The following is a 13180-nucleotide window of genomic DNA, read 5'->3' as shown; positions in this document are numbered from 1 at the left end:
TTATTAGAGGAAAAAGTAAAATAATATCGAATATTGATGAAAGGAACGATTATTCAGACGGTTTTATTTTCAAAATAAAGTTATAATATTTCAGTTTCGTTTACATTAGTAACATTTTATTTTAAATCAAAATACCAACATTTTTCGGATAAAATACATAATACTTAAAAAAAATTGAAAAATTGAAAACAGTGATAATTACGTACTAATTATTTACAATCACATTGTAGGTCACGTAGAAAATAAAGGAATTTCTCTTTTCCTACAAATCTGTTAACGATAACATGAACATTTCATGTATCACACACACGGAAAAAGTATTTTTCTTTTCGACTACTGAAACCGAAATTGTTTCAATAAAGCGTTGTGTTATTTTTACGTATATGAATCGCGCGATTATATTTGTACGTTCAACGCGCGTCATACTAACAGAATGCAGGTTTTTTCCAAACAATGTTACTGTCCATTTCACCATGTTTTTCTTTGACGCCGGACACAGTTTTTTGGATTCTATTATTTGAAAAAGAATATAGAAATCACGCGTTGTGGAATTTAATAAAATCTTGGGCGTGACAATAAACAATTCCGCAGAATGGAGTTGGTGCTCGATAGAAGTAGGTCAACGCATCAGGACTGAGATATATATTTTGCGTAAGGACATTTACAAAGTACGAGCATACGTATACACGTTGAGCACGTGAGAGACATGGTGGACAAGTTCGTGAACCAGTGGCCCGCAGTTATTACTTCCTTAGCGAACGTACTATACGGTTATGCCAGCCCCAGACTTCTTGCTCGACGTCACGTAACGCTTCATCGCGAGGAAAGTCGTGCGTTTTATCGCCTCTAAACCGTGTAGCAGATAATAGATCTTGAAAAAAAGACGCGACGACACGGAAGGAACTGGCGGCGAAATTCGAAATGTTTTTGCCCGAGGCTGAACTTCGCGATACGCCGCGCGCGCCGGAGCGTTCTTGAGAACTTTTGAACGTGTTCATGTTCGCTCCGAGAGGAGGGCCGGCGGTAAATTTCGAGCTATTGACTTAGCTGTTTAGAGTTACTTGCGCGTAAGAGATAGCGAGCGCGTGGAAGAGGAGAAGAGGAATGTATAAGACGAACAGATACAGTTACCTCGTATTGAGAGCAAATTCTGAACGTCTTGCTTGTAAACTTTAAAGAAAAATTAGGTCTTCTGTATCACGTTTCCGTAGCAATTCTTTTGGATTATTTTCCTTAATATATGTAATTATACATTAGTAATATATTAATAATTAATAAAGCCAATATACTAATTTTTTTCTTGTATTATGAAAAGAATTCATGCTATTAAGAATACAATTTTTTTTCCTTACGCAAGACTCTTTTAAGTCTACTTTCGAGTCTCTTTCCTTGTGTCGTGAATTCAGACGGTTAGTTGTGAGTATTTTCTAAATTCGCATTTTGAAACCTCATCAATCACCGATTTCGAACATAGTCGACACATTGACAGCGAGGTGAAGATTTTTCATACGGAATCTGTGAGCCATCTTTTCTCGGCTCATCAATCACGATTTCGCGATTAATACCGATAGTGAAGTAGCTTTTTTGCCGGTTATCTTATGAAACAACTGTCCCTTTCGAAAGGACGAGGACGTAGTGATCATCATCCTTTCGAAATCTTAAAAGTTATTGCTCTCGCGTGACTATCGAATGGAGTTCGCGGGTTCCTATCAAACTCAGATTCTATTGGAATTGAGAGCAGGTAGTACACGTACTGTTCATTTATCTCCTGCTTAGAGGCGATTAAAGCAGAGTACGATAAATCAAACCGATCGATGTTCTAAAGTTTCTAAACCATTCAATGTATTTCAACGTAATTCAGTGTCTAGAATTTCGAATTTGTCAGTATACAATATAGATCTGCTATCAAAAATATATAAAAGTTACGATATACTTTACATACACAAATGCCTGAAACATTTTCCACGTTAATCAACGTGTGCAGATATAGTAGGACATTACATAAATGTAATTAGACACGGACAAACATGTAACGCGACAAGATTCTCGCGAAGGGATTCTAATGAATGAGAATATTACGGGGGTCGAGACTCGATGTTCAATTTTGCTTCAACCCACAAACAACACACTCCGGCAGAGAAAATGTTACTATGTCCCGCATACATTATGCAGGGAAACCTGAGAAAGTTTCTCCTCGTGGTGTATAAACTTATTCAAGATTTCCTTCCGGACACTTCGCGGCGAACTGAAATCGCGTTAGCTCCGTTGTTGGACAAAGTTTAGTTGGACAGATGAAGAGAGTTATCCGCGTAGACGTTCGAGACTGACAGCTTAAGAGATGGGGCGAAAGAGATTGTCCGCCTCGCAAACGTGACGGAACCGAACAAATATCGATCATCTGTAGCAAGTGAATTTGCGTCTTAACTTTTAGCGACATCGACCACGCGACGTGATACTTTTCGTGTATACGCGTTAATTCGCAGCGATCGAAATATATTCGCGTGCGGTCGAGCGTGCGGTATCCTCGGATGTGAAATGTATGCTCGCGCCTCCGACTCGTGTGGAAATAGAGCTCATTTTTCGTCTCGCGTCATTCTCGAGGCGGAGACGCGATATCTCTCGCGGTTCTAAACGTCTCCCAATTTATAATTTCGGAGCTCGGCGGAATGCTCGCGATCCATATTCCTTTTTTATCCTGAAAACACGGCGTTCGGTGACAAATTTCCATGCGAGAGACGAAGAGCTCCATTCCCATAAATTGCTTATATATCGGATAAAATTCCGCGTCGCGTCGCGTCGCGTTGCGTCCGTGCGTCGAGGAGGAAAAATTTACAGGCGAGCGAGTTATTGGGGTGTGAAGTGTACCGGAAGTGCACATCATGCACTGGGACAAATCACCACTTTTATCCTAGGCTACCGCGCGACATCACGTTTCAGCCAACATGTCATTGAAAAGGTTGTACCATGAATTATTTACTTTACCCGACGCCCTTACGCTACATTGAACAGTTTATATCAATTTCGCGGTGCGCAATAAAATCACACATCGCGGCTTCAAACTCTCTGCGCATTTATATCGTTATTATTTCCACGATTGCACGATTGATCTGTTGATACAAAAAATGATGCTGTTGATACAACATTTTTTTCCCGTGTATAACGTACGTTCTTAACTCATTAAGTTCTAGGAAGCTATTTCATATCAGTGACATATGCCCAAAAGAATGCGGAACATATTGATGCATTGTGAAATTGTTAATTGTTCTCGTTACATATGGAATATAGTTGACAGTAGAATACGGCTACGCAAGTGACAAAACAGACGCGTACAAACAGATCGTTAGTCAGCGGCGCGGTATAAATATCGTTAGTGCACTGCGATGCAAGCATTAACAATGCAAGCATTAGCAGCGCAAGATAGCAAGATGAAAATAACAGTGGTCTTCATGGTCTTGGCGGTCGTGGTGTGCGCCACGGCCCAGCAATCCGTAAGTCTTAATTTGAACATGATCGCTTATTGATGAATTTCTGGGCAATAATGACGTACTATTCTGCGCAAAGGGACGAGTAGGTCCTTGGTCCGTCGGCCCAAATGGCGTGCCACCAGACAGCCCAATTGCATCTAATAATCGGCCAAATCAGCATCGATTGGAATCAATAATACAATCCCCAATTCCATTGGGTCATTTTGACTGGTCGGACTTCGAAGAACCGATCTGTTTTGACCGGATCTCTTGGTTCCGGTTCCTAGACCGACTTAGGCCAGGTCCTAATTGGCCTCCTAATAGGGCCCCTAATAGGTCACCTAAGAGGAGGTTCACAACAATAAGTACAACAACGGCAATTGCAAACGAGATCCCGAGTACAACTGCATCAAGATAAGAAATGCAAAAACTACCAAGGAAGGAAACGATGACGAAATATTAAGATTTTATTGGAAAAATAATATAATAATATAATAATATAATAATTATTTGTGCACTTAATAAAATAAATTATCACTGACAGTAGTATCTGAATTGAATAGCAATAAAAATATATATCGAATGCTTAAATATATAAAATATAATTAATAAATATAATTTCCCAAACTTTTTGAAAGAAAACTAGTTGCAAATATCCGATACAATATTCAGTAATTAAAAAAGTAAGCGGTTTTAATAGAGATGTATTTTTATAAGAACTTTCTCGTGATGTGTGTAATATTAAAATCCATATTATTATAACGTACCTTCTTAACCTATTAGGTTCTAGGAAACTTCTATGCACAGCAATAAATTATATCGATATATTATTGCATCACAAATCGAGCTACCTTTCGCTTCTATATTATTCGACAAATACTGCTTTTCTTAATAACGAAGTGTTGACGGACCTCATCTCCCTTGTGAGCTTTTAATTGTTATCGTTAATTAACTTGGTAATTTCCAAGTACCTGATCAATAATCCGGACGTTACCGCTTTAGTCTTCCTCGGATCAGTCGATACTGCCACGAGCGGCTACGTTGCCACGTGCGACATGATAATTACTACGGCGCGGCGGCGGGAGGTATCCTCCCTCGTCGCCGCATGTTAGCGTCCTCGCGGGACGCGACAATGAGGCGCACCCCTTTTAAACTCGCCTCCACTTTCAGTTCGCATTGTTTCGAGGGTGGTTTCCAGGTGTAACGATATGTGCGTGCGCGCGGGGAGGACGGGGGCTCGAAGTGCGAAGTGCGTTGTACTCGACGACGGTGCTCGCGAAGGAACGTGTATCTTTTTGTGTGGATGCGCGTTTGGGTATGTGTGTGGGTGTGCGTGTGGTCACTTTACGTCACGGAAAACGATGGATCGTGCACACGTGTCGGCGCGCTGCTCCGCCCTGCATATGCAAACTACTCGTCTCGGCTAATGCATACGTAACGCGGCTACCTGGGGGTTGCTTCAACAATGGCGTCTTATTATGAGACGAATTACGTCTCATAATCGCCGCAATTTCCCCCCTATCCTTCTTTCCCGTTCTCCCAGAGAATTCCTCGCTTAATCCTTTATGGGCCGCTGCCTTCAGCGCGAAACCACCGGCAACATCACTTTTAATCCCGAGCGAACCGCTCGTGGCGACCTGTCGCGCTACTAATTTAATCTATTGCCGTCCATTCGAGGAAGGTAACCGGGATCGGACGACAAATAATGCGTTCTTATCTCGCTTAATATTCGTTCGGTCGTTAAATGTTTGGGTTTGATAAATTTAGATGACACCTTACGATCAAAATTATAATGACAGCAAAATTAACTATGCGTGTTTTGACGTTTATGTGACGGTGTATCGCGTGACGCTGATTGCGTGACAGGTTTATAATTTTCACTCGAGGCGATATTTACAATCACGTTTTGATTGAATGAAAAATGAGATTATTTCCGCGGAACGTGTCGTTTACAATTACGTGTACAATTGTATCGCGGGTTTTATCGCGAATTATACAGGTCGTCAAAAGCAGGATTAAGAGCCTCTTGACGGACAAATTTTCTTTAAACCCGGTTCAACCAGCGCGTGAAAAGATATCATTCATCATAAGCCGTCTTTCGGGACGAAGACCTCGGGATGTTACCTCGGATGTCATTTATCACGGCAAATTCTGCCATTGATGGATATATAGAATGGTCGTTGGCCATTCTATAAACCAAACGTGCGAATAACTATTACTCATATTACGCGTTGTCTCAATACTGCCATTACCGCCGGATAAGAATTCCGTTAAATGATCAATCCACGATGAAGGAATGACCTACATTACGTCGAATCGGTTCCTAGCGAGAAAGTGAGAGAGAAGATCCTCAAAATCAGGTTTGTTTTTCCGTCGACACGTTTCGAGGATAATTATACGTGCCGTACAATTAGGTCTCGAACTCTGCTACTTCGACATTCCGATCGATTTATTGAACCCGATGTTCATTACGGGCTCTTTTTGCGTACAGATTGCTGCGACGTTTCCGAGTTTCCGCATTCGGAAACACAAGCAGATAACGCAAAATCAATTTAAGAGGGCTACAAATAGCATTATATAGTTGAGAAATGTCAGCAGGGAGAACAAGATAGTAACGACGCTTGCCAATGCGGAATTTTTTTCCGTGCGAAGATATTTAAGTTATCGAACGCTTCAGTGCGGTTGGTCTATCGATATTCACGGTCGATGCATTCGTTTTATCATAAAATATGAGCGACACTTTTCTAGAGAATATTAGATATTTAATTTTTCGCTTCGTATCAGACGAACCAATTCCGAGAACCTTGACTTTAATACATCCTTTAAGATCCTTAGCCGTTTTGTAGAATTCTTGGATTTCTTGGTTAATTCTCGATTTCCCGGATGTTTATATATATATAATCCCATGATACATCGTGTTCTATCGTATCGAAATATACGAAGTTAGGAAAAATCAAATCTCTTTCATCTCTTTGAATATATTGAAATTAAAAAGTAAAAAAGAATGAGCAAAATAAAAATTTTACAGTTTTAAGGAGAAAATATAATTTTACGAAATAGGATTTTGTATAATATACATTTTCCGCAAGAAAATATATAGTAAATATATAAATAAATATGACTGTACGTGACACGCATCATCGATATTTTTCAAATGGAGCTATTTAATCTCTTTTTATATAATTACATTTCTTTCGTCATTATGCATGTAAAAGCATCAAAGTAAAATCGTAAAAACAATCGATAATTTACGATACAATTTATATTTTGTTCCACTAATTATTATTTAATACTTTATTCTGGTACATGGTATTTCGACAAAATAAATATCTTGTAAATCTATATTTATATTATAATTTTCAATCTTCATATCGATGACGTTAATATCTCTGTGAAAAGCTCACGCCATAAAGAACGTCTGTTACACGTTCATATTTTCCCCTTAGAAATTTTTATTGGAAACGTTTTGTCGACAAAGCATCATTTTCGATACTTTTTAGAATCTTGACGCTTTATAGTCTTTATACCACCCTATCTATATTCGAAGGTGTTCTCCTTCCGAGGGTGTTTTCCCGACCACTTTAAACGACCCATATTTCGCAATCAGTGTCTTGCAACAGCAATAAGACGGCAAGGTGCCGCGTGTAGGTACGACATAACTATTTCTTAGGACCGCCACAATGGCGCGGTACTAAATAGATGCATAAGTTCTGTTAGGCGCGGTGTCTAACAATAGTCAAGACGCTTCTCGAGCGTCGGTTGTAACTGTCCTCCGTATCCCAAACGCGACATACGAATGCATTCGAGCACCGCAAGTGTGCACCCTCGCGCTCGGAAGATGTGTCGCGCCGTACTTCGCGAATAAGGAGCAGGTTCCATTCGTGCGGAAGATACGATCAACGGAATGGAGAATTCCTTAGTTATTCCGCCGCGAGAAGTACCTTATGCGGGTGACCTAAATTACGCGACACAAAAAAGAAGTATAATAAATTATATCGCAAATTTCTGGCTTTAAAATATGCGCGATGCACGTTCTTTTCTCACTGAAAGAAATGAGCTCCAAAAGTCAGGAAAAAAAAATCATTCAAATAAAGCTCTCGAGCATGGCTTCCTGAAACTCATTATACGACACAACGCTGTAATGTACGATAAAGCGTCGTTGTAGTTCTTCCACGTAAAGTGTTTTCAAAATGCCTTAAATAAGTACGAGCAGTCTGGTTTACTTTACATGCAAGTCTCGCGACCTGGCTGAATTCATTTTATCCTTCTGGAAACGTTGCCGTGAATCTTAGCTACCTCTTGAAAAATCGAACTTGCATTCTTCTGCTTCTCAGTCGCGGCACATGTCCGCACGTGTGCGGGATGACGGCGAGGCCGTTTATGGATATCGGTACGCTGGCGCGACTACTATGTGCCCGTTGACTGGATACGTTGGGTTGACGTTGATTTCGTCTTTCCGCTCAGTTTGCTATTGAACGATCTATCGGGCTTTACGAGAATTGCCGGGGCGCAACCCTCCGCTCTCTCTCTCTCTTTCTCTCTCTTTCGTTTTCTCTATAATCTTTCTCTCACGTCGAAGGTCGCTCGTCGTCGTTATCGCCTGACGTTTACCTCTTAGAACATCGCCTTTAATGCGTATTGGATGAAAGTGGCCACGGGGTTTGTTACCGCAAAGATGGTAAAATGGTGGATGGATATATACTGAATCGACATAATATTACGGTAAAGCAACGTAAAATTGAATGTTATTACGCAAAAATGAGGTAATCCACGAAATGAGAAAAGGAATGATAGGCCCATGCGCGGAAACAGCTCGATAAATTTCAAGTTGAATTTTGTTTAGGGCAAATGTAACTTTTTCCTAGCATTTCTTCTTCGTACAATTAGTGTAAATAAATGTCATATAATTTAATCCAAGTACAGCGGTTGTAAGTTCGTTAAAAGAATGTGCACCACTTTAAACTTCTACGTGCGCCAGTTACATTCCTGAGAAATCTACTTTATGTACTGTACACGACAATAATTCTAGTCGCATGCACTAAATGCGCTAGATCTTTACTGCAGCCAAGGTTGAAATTTCGTGTCTCTTGCAGCGCCGCTGTCGCTCGAATTTACAACATTGTGAAATATTAACACGTACTCCGAGAATTCAGCCTGCGCTTTTTTTTAGAATTTGCTACCTGCTGTGTGAAAAAGTAACAGTAGCATAAATATTACTAGCGCTAAAATTACGAGACATTTGCTTTGCTAGCCTCAAATGAAAATTTCAGACATTATATAAATCGAGTAATTTTTGCGACGATCTCATTTCCTTCCACAGAGGCTTGCGCGAAATATTTAGCTGTGTAAGACTTCCAATTTCTGGTCGGATCAACCAGAAAATTCAGAATTTCGCGATTGTGACTCACAATACCGCGATCTGAATACTTGGGTCGGAAATAATTTCAAATCTAAATCCAGTAAGCCGCGATCTTTGGACGGATGTTTATATCCCAAGGGCTGTTACGACCGGATTCTATCATATCTTTTTTGCACAACAATGCGCAGTCTATTTGTAGATGCTGTGAGAGTGAGCCTTTTCTCATTTGCGGAATTCCATATCGCGCACGTTTTCCCGCGCGATATTCTATACAAAGTTTTACCGGAAATTCGATCGGCGTCGTGATGTATCGCGGTTATCCTTTTATACGACATATCTTTTTACACGATAAGGTGATACCGTATTGAAAACTGGTCTCGTTGTACGATATCTGCATTTTTACGACGTGGCCGGCAACCGCTCGTGAGAAACGACTTCTTCTCGAGTCTTTATTCAACGTGCTAACCGCATCCGTCAAGCTTTTATTTCACGACGGGATGGATATAAATCGATCTCTTAAGATTAATATAACGATAATGAACATTTTAAGACTTTTACAAACCTAATCGGTCTTCATCTTAACACTTAATTGTCAGGCGTTTCGCACATCCATCACTTACCGCTGACAGTTTTAACACTTTGCACAAAAATTATCAATATTATCATCTTCATTTTATTTCGTGTTCTTCGACAAGATATTCGTAATTAAGACATTTTAAAGAAAAATAATATAATGTATCGGATTGTTGCAGACTTTATAGTTATATCTTACTCGAGTGAAATCGTCTATCTCGATATGAAAAATTCGACCGGAGGTCATCCCAGCGAATAGTCTTAAGAAATTTCTTCATAGCAGTCTATGCTTGTAAAGTATGATCTGATGGAAAAATGTCCTTTCTATTGAACGACTCTTTCGCGCTAGCTTTATAAACTAAAATTAAATCGATGACCCAGTTCGAGATAGCAACAGCTCATAAAATTGAAATTTTCAACTTAATACAAAATTTGGAATACAGAAAGAGCTTTTATCCGAATAATCATTCGATTTTCATATTCGAGGTTTCCTTCGACCGCGTTACTTTTTGTCGTGTGTAAAACGACTAAAGTATAAATGCAAGACGTCGATAAAGCTTGCATATCAGACATTCTATACATTTAACTCTCGGATGTAGCCTACTTTTTTTTATGCAGTTGCATAAGCAGCATTACATAAATCTGATCCTTTCAGTGACAATGGAAGAGACGCTAAATATTCTGTAAGAAGTTTTATACAATATTCGTGTACACAATGCACTCAAATAATACAAAACTGACAAGAATTTTTTTGTTTTAAAGAAAATATACCTATGTGTTAACTTTAAAATGACGAATTTACAATAATTTTCGAAATAATAATTTTGTTTTTTGGTTTCTTATACTGTACGTAACAATATAACTATTATAACAATCTGATATTAACAAGTTGATTATTAATAGTAAATTTTAATTGCTATGCGCAAATTATTTAATCCTTGTTTTAATAAATTAAATTTAAACATAATTAAATTTAAGTGATTAATTATTTTATTTAAAAGAAACTATTGAATTAATGTTCTGTTTAAATTTGAAGAATAAAGTTCATCTTTATTGTGATTAAAAAACATATCTACTAAATAATTATAATTTATATTTATAAATCATATATACCTATATATTTTTTATAATTTATTATTATTATTATTTAAAATTTTCTTGTTCTAAGAGGAATAAAATTGTGTAATTTTATTCATTAATAGAAAAAATTAATTACCATATCTTTACGACAAATTTATTTCATTCTCCTATTTAATTAAAATTATAGAAAAAATTCTTGACTCATTAAAATTGGATTAGGTATAATATTAGAGAAATATTCGAGAAATTTCATTTCTCTAATATAAAAATTTGCCGAGCGAGAAATAACAGCGATTAATTTATACAAATACTTTTTCCATCTGAATAACATATTTTACTCTTCAGATAAACACCAGGTTTGCTTTACAATTCGTCGAAATTAATTTGAGATGTGAGAGGCAGACTTTCGATTTTATTCTATTACTCTATTTATCTATTATATACTGCAGGATAGAATATTCAGTTATTCCGTTTCAACGGTACGTTACATATTTCGTAATAACAATAAAACGATCGGCTATGGCATTTTGATGATGTTGCGGCCTTGGGGGGGGGGAGGTATATCGCGGCAAACTCAGTGCCTGTACAAGGTTGCGGGTTGCCGTGTTATCATTCGCCCCGCGGTAGTCGAGCGAGCAGGTAACACGAGTCGCTCTCATCTCCTTGAACGATTTGTGTTGCAAAATTCGAGGCAGAATTCCATTTCGTATACTATGCAATACGAAATACATTTTAAGGAATACAGCTATATATATACATATACACGATAAAGTATATATTAAAATATATATATATACGTATATGGCTTATATAAAGTTATGGAAGATCATGAATTTTATCCTGAAATCTGACGAATTAGGAATCGTCTAACTAAAAAGCGAGCATTATTTCTCGCGACCATTTTCTAGGAACAATTGGCGATTACTATCCTGCGCGATTAATTCTGATGATTAAAAATTTGCATCTAGGCGACAACGACTGTTTATCGAGATAGATATTTCGCGCGATTTATTCATTCTGACGTAAAAATTCCAAGCGCGAAAGTAGTTATAAATTATTGTTTTACGATATTTGTTTACTGAGCGACGGTTGTTTGTTCAGAGATGCTTGGATCGGAATATATCTCACGCGCGTCTCGTACATCGAATTTTTACCGACTTGAATGTAATTTGTTCCCCATTCTCGGATTGAGAGCGCAGAGTGCTACGTAAATCGCGAGATCGAGTAATTTAAGTAACGAAAAGCAATATATCGAGTTATGAATAATACATGCTTTTCGCGGGATTTATACATTCGAAATGTATTGCGCAACGCTGAATTGCAGTATTATATACTTTTAGACGGTTTATCGCGCCTTAATTAGTTCATTAGTTGAACTTTATCAATCGCGTCGCGTCGCGTCGCGTTGCAGGATGAAAAGTCGTCAATTATTTCCGAATTTATCGCTTATTAACGGTTGGAAAGTCAACACCGAGTCGACTATAGTGTCGCGTTTAATTAGTAAGTACCATCGTAAATTAATCTTGCATTTTAGCTTGCATTGATAGTTAATTTATATTTAATACATTATTTGATATTCATTTATTATCGTGAATTGGGCGTTTGTATATTGATGATTTATTGAAAACCCTTTGTCGCTACGTTCATCTGCCAGTCGCCGCGTGCGAAACGTACTGTTTTTTTTTGTTACATTTCCGTCGTGACGTAGTAAAGTGCGCGTCGTGTGCGATTAACGTCGGAAGCGCCGTGCATAGTGCAGTGTAATTATCGTATTCTTGATGATTAAAATTTGTGCGATCGTAATTAATCATGTTTTCGCAAATGAATGTTGTGCGAATGCAATGAAGAAACGAGAGCAGAAGAAAGAGAGAGCTTGAGACACTGGACGACGACGGAGCAATTATGAGGTGAGATACACCAGACATAGAAAATTTACAAGAGAAATTTGCAGGCATAAAGAAAGAAATGATAGAAAATATTTTACAGATGAAATAAGCTCGGTAAAAAGTGACATTAATAGAGTTATTTTCGCCAAAGAAAAATTGTCTTTGTATTTAATACAATTATTATTATACTTTTTATCAAGCACTTTTATTCGCACGCGCGAATAAGATTGTCAGAAAATAAAATTGAGAACACTACGAAGATATATTAATGATAATATTCAGACAATCTTTTTAGTGCAACATACATACATATATTACAATTGATTGAATTTTCAAATTTATTATTTAAACAAATAGTAAAAAGTAAAAAAGTGAATAAAATAAAATATGATTGTAATAAATAAAATTTAATTTGTTTAAATTTCTATTTTTTATGTCTTATAAACGATAAAGATTGAGGCAAGATCTTTACGTTATTCATGTGTGCAATAATAATGGGCTAAATTAATGCAGTACTTATGGTAGAGAAAAATTAATAATATTTGTTGGGTGCTATTTTTTATTTTTATTTTTCCCCTATTCCAAATTTAGCGTTTGGCCTCGTTGTATTCTCTTTCTAAAGTTAAATATTTTATAAACTAATACAGATTAATACTTAAATTTCTTCAGTATATGTATGTATATGCCGAAACCATAAATAGAAAATAGGCAGAAGATATTTTGTAACGCAATACGATGCAAAAATAAAAAAAATTAAATGCATCGCTACAGATTTAAATTCGGAATCAGTTTGAACGAATTTATTTGGAGTAGTCGTA

The 13180-nt window shown here is 37.5% G+C and overlaps 1 protein-coding gene and 1 long non-coding RNA gene across 8 annotated transcripts in view; both read left to right on the top strand.

Annotated features, from left to right (window-relative positions):
- LOC139773534 (uncharacterized) overlaps positions 1 to 13180 on the top strand; it is a 129833-nt gene that overhangs the window by 55347 nt on the left and 61306 nt on the right. The window lies entirely within an intron of this gene.
- LOC139773508 (uncharacterized) lies at positions 3171 to 4010 on the top strand. Its single transcript, XR_011718365.1, has 2 exons — positions 3171 to 3488; positions 3562 to 4010. It is a non-coding gene; the product is annotated as an uncharacterized lncRNA (long non-coding RNA).

Source organism: Temnothorax nylanderi, unplaced genomic scaffold (assembly GCF_030848795.1).
Source record: "Temnothorax nylanderi isolate EJ_2023f unplaced genomic scaffold, tnyl_v1.0 TNYL_tig0063_pilon, whole genome shotgun sequence".
Lineage (NCBI taxonomy): Eukaryota > Metazoa > Arthropoda > Insecta > Hymenoptera > Formicidae > Temnothorax > Temnothorax nylanderi.
This window is presented reverse-complemented; position numbering and strand designations above follow the sequence as displayed.